Here is a 14,557-nt window from a genome sequence, read left to right on the forward strand (position 1 = left end):
AATTAAAATAAGCAAATAATGCTTTTGGAAATAAATTTCCAGCTCCTTTTTTTTTTCTGATGTAGTCATCAAAGACTTATCAAGGGACTTTGGGATGAGTTATAGGACTTTTTGGTTTCATGCTTTTAAAAGCCAATTTCCTCTGTGTTTGCAATTGATTTAATGTAGCCTTTAGGATTTTTGATGCAGAATTTTAAATCTCTGGAGAAATCATGGCCACTTAAATAATCTAAATAGCACTAATATGTTTCCTTAGTCTTAGCTGCTTTATTAATGTTCATAGCAATTCAAACATAATGTGCAAAATATGTAAAAATATCTTCTCAGTCTTTATGGTCACTAGATGTTATCTGTAAATCAGACAACAAAGGTTGCTAGACTGACTCCAAAGCAGACTTGGTCATGGTCAGACATTTCAGTTCAAGAAACCAAACAGTAAGACCCAGGATGAAAGGTTTCTTCCTAATGTCCAAGTCAGAGTTTGGCAGAGTGCTCAGGTCTTTTTGTGCTCAGTTGTTTACAGCTAACACTGGGAACAGCCTCACCAACTGCACCCAAGTCCTTTGGAAATCCTGCTGAGGTTTCCAAAGGAGTCACAATGTCTAGCAGAGGTGCCCTGCACTTGCTGCTGCCAGTGTTTAAGGAGTTAAAAGAGACAGTACTGAACTGAACCACCTCTCCAGCTCACTGACTGTCCCCTTGGCTCTGAGTGAACAAAAGAGGGGGGGGGGGCCTGTATTGGAGCTGAAGATTTAATTTCAAAAGATATTAGAGATGTGATAGAAAGGCACTATCTGATACCATTTCAGGTGAAAGTACTATGAAAGTGTGGTAAAATCATTATGGTTTCAGTGCATGTGTCCTTTTTTCCCTCGCAGAAGAATCAAGATACTTCAAGCTCTTTAAGAAAAGAGACAGTAAAAGGTGAATGACAAAAGCTTGAGCAAAGGGTCAGTGGCAGGTCCCTGGGACTGATTACCTCTTTGAAATCCAGGCAGCAGGGGATGCAAGATGTCAAAGGCTGCAAAATCACTTCTGCTGAGCATCTAATCACCAATGGGTCTGATCAGTGGAGAACATGAGGTGAGGAACCTGGAGAGATCACTAAGAAGGAAATACAATGAATCATGCTGCTTTACATTGAAGGGGGAAAAAAATGCAGCCTACAGAAACTGCTGGCAAATGAGACAGGCAAAAGAAAGAATTAATAAAACACCTAGGAGTGAGGATAAAAAATAAAAACTGGAGCAAATAAGATCTAAACATTTTTGCCAAGTCTGTGGGAGTTCATTGACTTTAAAGAATAACTTCTCACAGAAGCTCTTTACCCTGGTGCCACAGAGTCACTGGGGTAGGTAGGAGAGGATAGGGTAGGGTCACCATCTGATCCCGAGAAAGAAGAAAATGGCACAGAAAATGTCAATTACAAAATATGGAAATGGCTTTTCAAAGAAGTGAGGAGGACAAATGGGAGACACCTCCCCAAAACCCAGGCTGTATGACCTCCCAGGGCAGGCATGGTTTTCCAGGGAGAGGAGCCCTGCCTCACTGGGAGTGATTCTTCAGAGGTAAAGTATACTTCACTGACCAAGAGCACTGAAATACCCATCACCCCTGCCAGCCCCTTGGCATCTACCCACAGCACACTGGGAAAATAAAAATTGTACCTCTGCTTCAGCAAGCTCAGTGCAATTCCCAGCCCCCTTCCTACCTTAGCTCCTCATTTTCACTTGTTTAAAAGACCACATTATGCTAATCACTGGCAATGTGGAGGCAAGCTTTCCACCCTGCCAACATTGCCACCTGCACAATGCTACCCAACAAGCATCTGTAGCTAGCAGATGTGTGGGTGCACACCATTAGATAGCATCATTAGTTCCACCAGGGCCTGTGTGTTTCTAGAACAGAGGTGGCAGATGCATTGGTATAATGCCATCATGGGCAGGAGACAGGAAGGTGTTGGGGGTCCTCCAGGAACATGGCCACATCCCTACCATGGAGTTCAAGATGACCACTCACCAGGATGGACAGAGCTTATGAGGAAGAGAGGCTACAGGTCCCTTCCCTGCCCCAGGTCAGGCTGCAGCCCCTCACACTTTGCTTTTCTTCATGAAGAATAGACAGACAGCAGTCATTTAAAAACACACATTAAAAGAACTTTTTTCCAGTAGATTGCACAGCTATGGTCAGGGGGAATTTAGGAAAGCAACATATGCACATGTACATGAGGGCATGCACTCCTGTAGGGATTAAGAATTACACTTCCAGAATTAAAGTGGAAAATGTAATTCTGTTTAATGATGATTACAGATTTAGCTATACTTTCCTAGATAAACCTGGGTAGCAGCAAGACATCACTTGTATTGTTGACAGCTGTATTTATCATGACCTGTGGCAAGTTCAGAAAGAAATTCCCATAAAACAGGATGGATATTTACCTCTGGATTATTCTCACCTTACCAAGTTTCAGGGAATGTACTGATCTGTAAAGGTACCTAGTGACTAATTGAATGTTTATCAACAAAGTATTTAGGCAGTAGTGTTGCTTTTCCCTGGTTACAAGCTGCACATTTGTTTCACTGTGTTTTCACTACTTGTATGACCACTAAAACGATATATTCAGGATAATGAGGTTTCTAGTGGTTTTGAAATGTTATTTAAGTGCTGATTTCAGAAGTACTGTTCATAACCTCTCTTAGGTCTGCCAAGAAAGCACAATTTCCAAGAGGTTTATATCAGCATAAATCTATGGAGCTTTGTTGAAGCATTGCATTCAGAGCAAAATTTTGCCAGTCATCTGACTGGGTATCCACAAACCACTGACCTAGCTAAAAAGTAGCACCATAAATTGACAGGCACAGAAAAGTATCTCAGTTAAATGTGAACCCTGGATCCCTTTAAGGTTCTTTTATTCTTATTTTCCACTGCTGTTCTTTGAGTTGGGAGGAAATTTTCCACATCCAGCTTGTTTTTAACTCAGCTCAAAAGTACTTCTACAAATGGAATTTGCTATTCAGTAAGCCTGCTCCTCTATGATAGCAAGAGGGGATGGATGGATCTTTGCTTCTGCTTTTCTAAAAAGCCAATATATGTAGCCAGGTGTGTGGTTGGGCTGCTGAATTATATCATGTACATCCCGTCATCTTTCTTTGCTTCAGACTTCCATCCATTTAGAAATAAATAGATAAAACTTGGAAATTCTCTAGCTAAATCAGCTTGAAACTGGTGGGTTTTTTCTTTTTTCTTTTTTTCTTTTTTTCTTTTTTTTTTTTTTAAGAAGAAGCAAAGACCTGTGCATTTGCAAGGTGGCCAGAGCAAGGATTAGTGAAACAGCCCACACCCTGGCTCTGACACTGCCTTCCTCTGTGGCTCAGTTAACCTCTCTTTGTCTTCGTTTCCTATATCTGGTATAGGTGGTATTTATTCTGATGCACCTTCTCCAGAATACTGTGCTAATTTTGCTGTCTGCCATGTAAGAAAGACTCTGAATTAATGAATAATAGAGTCTTGAGAAGTGAAGAGACCTCTGGAGCTCATCTGGTCCATCCCCTGCCCCACTCAATTAGGGCCACCCACAGCAGTTGCTCAGGACCATGTTCAGGTAGGTTCTGAATATCCCCAAGAAAGGAGACTCCACCACCCCTCTGGTCAACCTGTGCCAAGGCTTGGTGGCCCTCACAGGAAAAATGTATTTTCCGATGTTCAGAGGGAACCTACTGCATTTCTGGTTTGCCCATCACCTCTTCTCCTTCTGGGCACCACAGAGAAGACCCTAGCTTGTCCTTTTTGCACACTCCCTTCAGATAATTGTACAGATTAATAAGTTCCCCCTTGAACCTTCTCTTCTTCGAGCTGAATAGTCCCAGCTATCTCAGCCTTTCCTCATAGGAAAGGTGCTCCAGCAACATACTCATTTTTGCAGCTCTTGGCTGCACTTGCCAGTAGCTCCACCTCTTTTGTGCTGGGGAGCCCAGAACTAGATGAACATCTATGAATAACTGAGAAAAAGAGATATAGTAATTATAGAAACCCAAAATAACTTCCCTTAATGTTAGAGACTTCAGGAATCTACTGGTTTGTTTACCAAGAAAAAAGTTAAGGGAGAAGCTTCATCACAATTTCTGGGGACCAAGACATGGAACACAACATAATTTAAGTAATTGTCAGTTCATCAAACAAGACTGTAACAAGGTGAAATGACCCAATTTGAAAGGGGACAGAAGAGAAATGAAGTGCAGTGCAATTAGTTCTTTAACAATGGCAGCAATTAGCTGCTGGAAAATTTACCAAGTATTCTGGCTGATTCTTTATATCTGGTGATTAAATCAAGATCAGATTTTTTTGTCCTTTGAAATCTTGTCCCAGTTCACATAAAAATTCCTCTGGCCTTTGTGATGCAATAAGTCAGACAAAAAATGATCACAACAGTCCCTATCATCTACTCTTTATATGAGATGACATTTGCTGTTCCAATGATTAGGCAATTAGCATTGGAAAACAACAGCAAATTCCTAAAATTCAGCAGGGCTGAGTGCCTTGAGATGGCTTCTTTACCTCAAGCTCAGAACAGAACTCTGAACATAAAACACTGCTGTACTTGTCTCTAAAACAAGCCAAAAACAAGACAGAGAAGAATTTGGTAGTTTAAATGCCAGTTTGGTGTACCCAGCCTATCTTAGGTGTGTGCTAATCAGTAGCACCTCTGTGCCAGACACAGGCCAATAAAATATCCATACTGCTGATCATGATCAAGTGTGGCAGCCAGATTTGTTTATAAAGAACTGAAGCATCTCTAAATAAAAGCTGTTAAGGGGTTCTTTGTCCTATCAAAACTGTTCAGAATAAAAATGCCTGTATTTACCCTGGAGAGGAGTCCTTTAAAAAACAGTCTTTGAACATAGCTAGGAGCTGGAAGACATTGACTGGCTTAGGTCAGGCTGATGCAGCAATTATGTGCTTGGACTCTGGAGCCAGTCTACCAGATGTACCAAGGAAGAGCAAATTTTATGAAATAGCCTTGATAATAGGTTTCTGAGGGAGACAGCTCCATGGAAGAAAAGTGCTCTGATGCCATTTACAAAGGTGCACCACAAAGACGGGAAGGCATTAGAGGAGAAAACATAACATATGTTAATCATCTGCAATTCAATCACTTTTCTGTATAGCTAGGAAATGAATAATTTTGTGTAATGCTAAGCACAAGACTGTGACTCTTTGTAGATAGTCCTTGAACTGAAACAATAAAGAAAGCAGCATGCTGCTTGTCATTCTATTGCAGCCCTCATGAGAGCCAAAATAAGCTTTAGGAAAGTTCATGTCTAATTTTCAGACTTGGCTGCTCTAAAGACATCAAGTAGCCTGAAGAATTTCCCTACAGATGAGTCTTCCTTAGTATTTTCATGTTATTTCTCAGACCAGACCTGAAATCCAATCCAGATCCAGAACCATAGTGCTGTGGGAAGGTTTGGATGGCACGTAACTGGACATGGAGTCCTGCTCATCAAGAACACTCAGACACCTCCTAAGCAGACACTCAAATTAGCAGTTCCAGGGAGGATGCAGATTTATTTGACAGGCATGAAGTGTAACATCCCCATTGCCATGGGCAAGCCCATGGACAAAACCTGTGTCTTTCCCACTAGAGGATGATAGAAGGCAGTGGGGGCTGAATATCTGCTCCTTTCTGTTCATGCTTGTAGCTGATACAGATATGCTCCACTGGTTGCTCAGGTTCCATGGCTGCTGGAGGACTCAAAAGCTAGTCAGGAGGATACCATATAAACCCATGAAAGATTTTTATCTTTTTTATTTGGTGCATATCAGCACACACTGTAGGTGGCAGGACTGGTGTAAACAACTGCTGCCAAGGACAGCTCTCCCTCCTTCAACCAAGGCTGGAGCTACATTCTTTTTGTGACAGGCAATATTTTAGCTCATTTGCTACAGCTGCATAACTTAAAAATTATGTAACAGGTTGAGAAATTTGAATTTAATCTCTGTGTGTTTATAAGCTAAGCAAATAGCAGTGTTATTTATTGTGTCCCCAAACCCCTGGTAATAGCCCACAGACAGCTGCATCCAAGTCCTTTCTCTTCACACACATACCATCAACTCTTCTCTTTCCTGCTCTTGGCATCATTTATTATGCCTGATCCATTATATCTGCTGGAAATTTTTGAAAAGGGAAGCTGAGAAAAGACTAGAATTTAAAAAAGAAATCACTAATGTACTTTCCTTAGTCAATATGGGAAAGCCAAGAAATGAGAGAAATTTACACACGCATATCCTAAAACTGTAAATAGAAGAGTCTCTTGGTTTGGCAGAAATGAGTCTGCATATAAATGCAGGATTTCTGAGACCAGCCCAATGTGTGTATACACACATGCATATTAGCTGAAAAACTCAGCTGTGTCTCCCTGCTGTCCCAAAGCAGAGCTGGCCCTTGGTGCATGGCCACCACACACCATCCCCCAAGCGGGGCAGCAGTGTGGCAGAGGAAAGTCCAGATTAGTCCTGGCAAATGGAAGAAATGCTCCAAATGGGTGAAGGATACATTTGGGCCAAACACACGAAGTATGAGATGCAGGCACGAGCACATCAACTGGGGAGGAGCTGCTGGGTGGCATTTTGGCACAGGGTGGGCTGGGGTACATGGGGACAGCACAAGGACGTGGGCTACACAAGGACAGCATGAGTCCATGATGCCTGGCTGGCACAAGAACGGTGAACATTATAGAAAGGTACATAAGCACAGTCACACATTTTTTTTCCTTCTTCAGCTTCTGTCAAACTGCTGTTATGTACTGCTGGAAAGCATTGGTTTGAAGGCAAATAGAGACCAACTGGGCACAACATAGGAGCACCACAAGTGGCTTCAAAAACATCCTGCACTGCAGGTCACAAGCTGTTTTCCCTGAGAAAGAAAACACTTATGGTAGAGGAAGGAGAAGTAACAGCAGCCTTGAGTTCATGAAGGTGAAAAACAAAGGGAACAGGTGGTTCTCCATGCCCGCAGGAGATCAAACAAGAGGAAACAGATTTAAATTATGCAAGAAAAATAGCTAAATAAGCAACCAGAAAACTCTGGGGGGATGTCTTTAGGACAAACACCCCTGAGTATGGCCAGGTTGGATGGGACTTCGAGCTACCTGGTCTAGAGAAAGGTGTCCCTGCCCAGGGCAGGGGGAGGGAACCAGATGATCTTTAAGGTCCCTTTCCCAAATCATTTTATGCTTCTATGAAGAACATTGCATCCTGAGTTTATCTATAGTATATCTCAGCAATTACAACATTCAGAAAGCACAGAAAATGTAAAACACAAATACATAGACATAGAAAATACAAATAATAGGTTAATGATAGCTAAGTAAAGCCTCAGCTGATGTCTGTAAAAGACAATTGGCCTAAAGTCTCATTTGCAGCATTATTTTTGTGAGGACCAGAGGTCAAGTTTACAAGCTTCAGAGGGCATTCAGATGAACTGAGTTAATTTTCAGGTGGATTTGGATGCAACACTCTTCACATAAAATCTCAAATCCTTTCCCCCTCTGATTTTCCTTTTCCCCTCTAATAGGTTTTGCCTGTGAATGCTAATAGTGCAGAGACAGCATCTAAAATAATCTTAGGTGCACACAGTCCTACTGGATACAGATAACTGAGGGTACCCAGTACATTTGCAGAAAGCCTGTGACACACTAGGGAAGAGTCATGTCAAACCAAGACCTTCTCTCCACTTCTGTGTGGAGTCTTGGCTAACATCCAGTTCAGACAGAGCAGCTGAAAGTCATTTCTCTCTGATGTTCTTTAAAAGCCTAAATGCAATGAAATACTAGTGTGAGTCCATTTTCCAATGAGCAAAAGTGTCAAAAAGCCACCATCAGAGCTGGATCTAATTGGCACTCCCAGTAGGGAAGCGTGGAAAGAAATGGCAAGACACAATGCCCTGCCTCCTGTGGTACTTGTTAAAAAACTTTCTGCAGCAGTTGTTACAACTTTTGGGGCATTGAGTTTCATTTTTTTCCCACCCACATGAAACCCCCCATGGTCTATTATGGTTAACCAGACACCTCGCTGACATGTTCTGCCTCTTTATCCCTCCTGGCTTTCACTGCTAGTGAACAGTTGTCCATGTGTGCAAAGTCACACCCTGGATCCATATTCTTGCCTGATTAAATGCAACTTAAAATGCTTGACCCCATGTTGGGCCCATGGCCACTGGGGCCTTGAAACTGCCATGGCCACATTTAAATATATTTATCCTTCTTGCTATCAACAGAATGTTACTCAACTGAGCACAGAGTTATGGCATCAAACATCATCGAGTCTTCAGCTGAAGCTTAACATCCCCACAACTTGCTCTCAGGTCACTCCCTATTACAGTGAAACAATCTCAGAATCAAACCCTAAGCTCTGGAAGATTGGCTGGAAAACCTGACTATAAAATCAGATTTCTTGAGCTAACCAGGCTTACTCAAGAGCTTTGAGCAAATTTCTGTCATGAGTAACACTGAAGACTTCATAGCAAAACAGGCACAGGTAAATACTGCTGTGGGTAGTCCTGTAGTCAAGTTGCCATCCTAGCAAACCTGGTTTAGGGTAAAAGTGCCACACCAGGCTTCCTCTGGGAAAACAGGCCAGTCTCAATGACTGCAAGGAGGTAAGCATCTCAATTCTCTCCCTTTCCTTGCAGCCTTCACTTTCCCTGGAAATTTAATTACCACTTTGCCTGGAAATTTAAATTACCCCACTCCAGGCACTAGAGAGGGCAAATCTGTTTAAAAAAGATACAAGGGTGATGAGAAAGGATTATTAGGTACCACCAGCAGCTAGAATAGCATTACTTTCTTTCCAGTGGTTATCTGCAGCTCTCCATGAATGTATGCTAAAACAAGAAGTGTGTATTTCCCTTCAAGAAATAGCTTATTTTACAGCATCCATCCAGTTAGGTGGTTTCTGAAGCCTTCCCAGTAGTAGTAACAAAAAATCACAACAGACTCATTTCCTTCACTAATTTTCCTCCTAAGGTGTTCATCTGCTCTGCACAGTTGAGTTTATGTCCTCATTCCCCTTTTCTCTTCACACTCTTTCTCTGTCCTCTTTGCTTGTTTCCATTTCCTCACCTCCTTTATATTTTTCTCCTCCTTTTCACCTTCTACTCTGTAATTTGTGTTAGTCTGCATGGAAACTAAGTCAAAACAGCAAATTTTATGTCTCAACCTGAGCACAAGAAGATTGGTCACTCTCATCTCCTCTGAAAATGAGTTTGAAAATTTTGGTCTCGCTGCCCTACATATGAAAAGAAGCGTAAAAAGGAAACGTAGCAAGAACTGTCAAAGGGCACATAATAGAGCAACAAGTTGCTTCTGAGCTCTGGCACTGACTATCCCACCATCCAGAGTTTGGAGAGGACAAGACACATGGCACAGATAGAATTTAGTCTCTGCAGTACTGTTTTACCAAACAAAATCCCCAGGTTTTCTACATTTGTCAGACTTGGCTCTTTCAATGTTCTTTCAATGTGAAAGGAGACTTGTCCAAAAATGTCTTGGGAGTTTTGTCCAGAAAGAAGCCTGAGTGGCTATTTTAGACAACACTTGTTAAAGGAAATGTCAAACCTCCCATATGAGAGGGAAAACAGCAGCAGGTCTCTTAACTGGCAAGAACCAGTCCAAAGCAGGAAGGTGCCTGGACAGAGAAAAGACTGGACAAATAGTTCCTGGACAACACTTTAACAGAAATGTATCCTCAAATCCTACTCAGATAGTGTCAAGTAAACACATTTATAGAAAGAACTATTGGTAGAGATAATCAACAAACCAAAAAAAAAAATGCAGGCTTTCTGTGAATTCAGTTTTATTAATAACCTATATAATAAAATTACTGCTCTGCACCATATATTAAGTTCTGCACAAAAAAAAGGGAAATAATATAGGCTGCTATCAGATTCCTTTGATTCCTCCTTGGTTTCCGTAGTATGCTAGTAATTAATACATAATTAATGTCCTTTTTTGTAATGTAAAGAGATTTTAATTTTGCTTTTCCAGTTCCTTGTTACTGCAGACAGGACAGTTTTGTGTGAGAGCAATGGCTGGTGATGTGTAATACAGCAGCTGGTTCCAAAAATTTGATTTATCTGTTTACCTCCCTGGCTTTAAAGTCCCATAGCAACTGAAAAAAAAAAAAAATCTCCAACTAAATTACCATATTGAAAACTTCCATATAATCCTATTTATGCAGAAGAGTTTTTCTTACAGCATTTTGCAAAGTTCCTTCCCAGCTACTAATATTTTAATGAAATACCTTTATTATTATGGAGTGCACTGGGAATTAGACTTCTCTAACTGCAGCTTAGCTGGGAGAAAGGAATACACCACTAAAACCTCTGCAGCTCAGGTATTTTTGCTATTTCTTTCTCTTTCAAGTTGTTTTGACTTATTTCAAGCCTTGTGCCTGCTTCGATCACCCATTTTACTGATTATATTTTCTTTACCCCTGCTAGAGAGGAGGCTGGAGCTTTACACTTCTCATTGACAACTCTTCCAGCAAGAATGCTTTAAGAGGTGAGCACTTTCCTTGGCAGCAAAGAAGGAAACCATGATGTGTTACAGACTGCCCCAAAAATAAATAAATAAAAGAACTCACCTCATATTTTATCCAGCATCTTCTGAGTCTCATCAGAGGAAATTAAAAACAAAATTGGCTTCTTGAGAGGATAGATCAGACAACTTAAAGAACAGCTGCAATTTGTGTTTCTGAGAGACGAAAATTGAAATGCAGACTAAAGTGGATATTGGGTGATTTATTAACCTACTTTCTCCATTCTTTCTGAGTGTCAGTACATTCAGCAGATTATCAATAGCACTGTCTTTAATGTATGAATTTTAAAATGAAATTAAACAGACAACTCCCTGTTTCTCTTCCTTCTCACCTCACGCAGAGCACAAGGATGTTCAAAGGCACTTGCAGCTCCTGTTTGCCCAGCAGGAGGCACGGAGCCTGCAAATCTCACAGCCTGACAAAGTGCAACGGGCACCAACTGCTGTAGGTACTAGTGCTGTTTGTGCCAAATGCTTGAGAGCCCTTATGAGCTCACCCAAGCACACAAAGCCTGTTCATGACAAAAAATATCAAATGTTACTTCTTGACAATTTTTGTTTTGTTGTTATAGTAATCTAACCCCGCAGAAATTTTATCACAACCTAAAAATCCATTCAGCTCTTATTCACAGCAGATATGAATCACCATGTCGCTTAACACTACATGCATAAATTGCTGGCAATGTGGATTTATGCCACCAGGACATCATTCAACAGTATCACCCCTCATATTTGATTAAAATTGTGAGATTTGAGAAGAACAGCCTTACTTAGCTGGTTGCAGTTTGAGTTGCGACCTTAACAAAATAGTCAGGGACTGAGGTTCACAATCTGTCTGTGTGCTTAAGTAAGAGTTTCACATTCACCCTGCTCAGATTAATTGCTTCTTTAACCTGCAAATGCTGACACACATGCACAGCTGTGCACACTAATAGAGAGGACAGCAGCTGAGTCTCTATCATGTTTCATTATATCCTGCATGCTTAATTGTTCTCATCACTGGAAACTATCATTTTATGTAACAGTTTAAATACAACAGAAATTCCATAACGTCATTTAAGTATTAAAGACATTTATAAGCAAACAAAAATGGTTTTAAAAGGAACACATATTACATAGATACATGGACTTGGTCACCACGTGCAGGTAGAAGATTTTACTACTCACCCCCTATGTCTGTAGACAAAGTGGGGTCAGAGACTGTGATAAAAAGTTTTTTTGATTCATTCAGCTTAGCCCGGTGACACTAGCATGCTGGGTCAAGTGCACTGTAGCTGCCCATAATTTCAGATATTAATGAAGCTTTGAAAGAGATTCAAAAATTAATTTAAATGTCCACACTGGCCAGAAACCAATTTATATATATTCATATAAGCATGCTAGATCATCCAAAAAATAATTCAGGGGTTAAAATGCACAGATAATACCCAAGCTCTTTTACAGCTTTTACACATGCCAGGCTTCTCTCTCCTTGCCTCATTATCTTGTTCGTCCCCTCTCATTTGACAGGGAACCCACTGAATATCAGAGCAGCGCATCCGCATGCTGATGCTGCCAGATCCTCTATTACAAAACCCAGTTTGCAGAAGTACACCATCCCCCACTGAAGCTTTGAAAGCAAGACATTAGGTTCCAGCCTTGGAAACGTGTCAGATTTGGATAACCTCCCCTCATAGTAACTGTCTTGAGTGGGTGGATCTTGCCTGTCAGAGACCTCGTGGAGTGTCAAAACACAGGTGCCATGACCTTCCCCCAGGCACCCCTCCACTCTGCCCCTGCTGGTGTCTTTGCCCTGGTACTGTCTTCAGTGATCCTATGGTCCCATCCTTCTGCCTCAGTCCCCCTTCAAGATGCTCCCTTTATGGATAAAGCAGGTAAAACCAACACAAACAGACCATCCTGGCAGCAGGTGCTGAGAGGCCTGGGCTAAACTTCAGCTTCCCAGAGACAGCTTGCAGGATTCCAGTATCCATTTCACCTGACTGCATGTCTCTGCAGCCAGTTGGTCTCATCGCTGGAGCACCAGCCTAGCTTGCCCAAGGAGGGTGGATGGAGGGGCAGCTTGGAATTTGGCTTCTTCTTCCACTCTGATTCTTCTGGCCACTGGCTGCACACATATTTACATAAGAAACTAAATTTACACCTGCTGAAAGACAAGAGAACTTCTAGCAAAGCTCAGAAATTTCACTTGTCAGCACGAAAATTTGTCTTTCCCCAGAGAAACCAGGCAAATCACACAGCAACTGCTCTGCAGAAAGTCCCTGAGGCGTCACAGTGCCACGTGTCAGCCTTCCATTGCCTCTTCCCAGTGCCAGCCTTTCTTTAACTGCATGAAGAGTTGAGAATGGAGCTGTTCTATTTCTTCCTGCTGTTAGTCAAACTTCGGAGCATCCAACCGACACTAGTCTGTCAGCCTTACAGTTATTTAAAGACAGGCTGTCAGTTTATTATTAATAGCAGCAATTACATTATTGCAGCTAAAAGAGACAAGTGGGATTGAGAACGTTCTGCAGCCAGGGTTAGAGAACTGCTCAGGCCTGCTTTGTGCTAGAAGAGGTCTTTCAAGTGTGATTATATCAGCAAACCCTTCTTGCTGAGACCCATGATACATCTTCCCACAGCACACGGCAAAGACAGGGGTTCATTCTGCCAGCCCATCTATAACCTGAGGGGCCACAGAGCCAAACTTCGGCTAATACACCCTCCCTCTTGGCAATATCTACTGCCTCAGGTTTAGCAAGGCACTCATCTATCTACATCTCTTCTGGTCATTTCTGAGCTTGAGGCAGTGTGCTGATATCCACTTCTGGCACATGATTCAGGCAATGTCACTACCTCATTTCCAGAAGGAAAAAAAACCCAACTGCTTCATAAAGAGAATGTATTTATCCAGCAGAAAGCCATGCTTTATTTTTGCCCATGTAGCTGCATCTAAACTAGGGGTCTACATCAGCATTATTAAAATAGTTCAACCAATAGTTTTTTACCGTCAGTAACTCTAAATGTAGGTCTTAGCCACTGGGAGAGGATCATCTCCCTAAGTAGGCACTGAAGAGGTCATGCTTTAAAGGCTTTCTGGAAGAAGGGAAACCAAGGCAGAAAGCAATTGAAAGACTTCCCCAAGGTCATGCAATACATTTATGCAAAACATGACCCTACCTGCTTTTTAGTCCATGGCACAGATGCCATGGAGGTAGCAATTTAATAAGCTACAAGCCCCATCTGTTCATTATTGTCTCAACTGGAGATTGCCATCCACAAAGCTGAGCCACATTAATTGATTATATGAATGCTCTTGCTTTGACCCAATGCAAAGGCAGTCAATTTAATTTAAATCCTTGTTGAAGAAGATTTCAATTTGCTGGCTGACTTTATGCTGAAGTAGACAAGGAGCACTCACAGAAGTTTCATACCCACTCCTGCTACATCTGACAGAACATCTGTCCACCTTCTACTCCCTGGCAATTTTTATATCAAAACAAATAAAATGTGAAATGAGCTAAAGGGAGGCATTCACTGTGGCACTACCCAGAGCTTTGGGCTGAACAGAATTTCAGCTAGCAGCATTTCCCAAAATTATTAGCATTTCTTCAGTTGAAAATCTTCCCTGTTCTGAGGTTTCTCTGGTTTGCTTTCCAGAATCATGTCTTTTCCCTTTCTCTCCATACTTAAATTTGGTAAAGAAAAGGGAAATAGTTCATATTTTTGTTCCAGCTACCAGAATTAGGCAGAAGTAGTAGGGTCACAGAAGCTAGAGAGATGGAAAAAAGCTTTTAAAGAACTCTCCCAAAATGCTGCATCCACTCTTCCTGACATTTTAAGTCTTCAAAACTTCACTAGTGATATGAGAGGCAGATAAATTTTCATCTCTTACTGTTTTCTTTCATTTTTATTAGTGGTTGGATTTTGATTACATTATGCCTGACAAGGACTAGCTGCCTCCACAAGCAACTGCATTATCA

Source organism: Cinclus cinclus, chromosome 2 (genome assembly GCF_963662255.1).
Source record: "Cinclus cinclus chromosome 2, bCinCin1.1, whole genome shotgun sequence".
Classification (NCBI taxonomy): domain Eukaryota; kingdom Metazoa; phylum Chordata; class Aves; order Passeriformes; family Cinclidae; genus Cinclus; species Cinclus cinclus.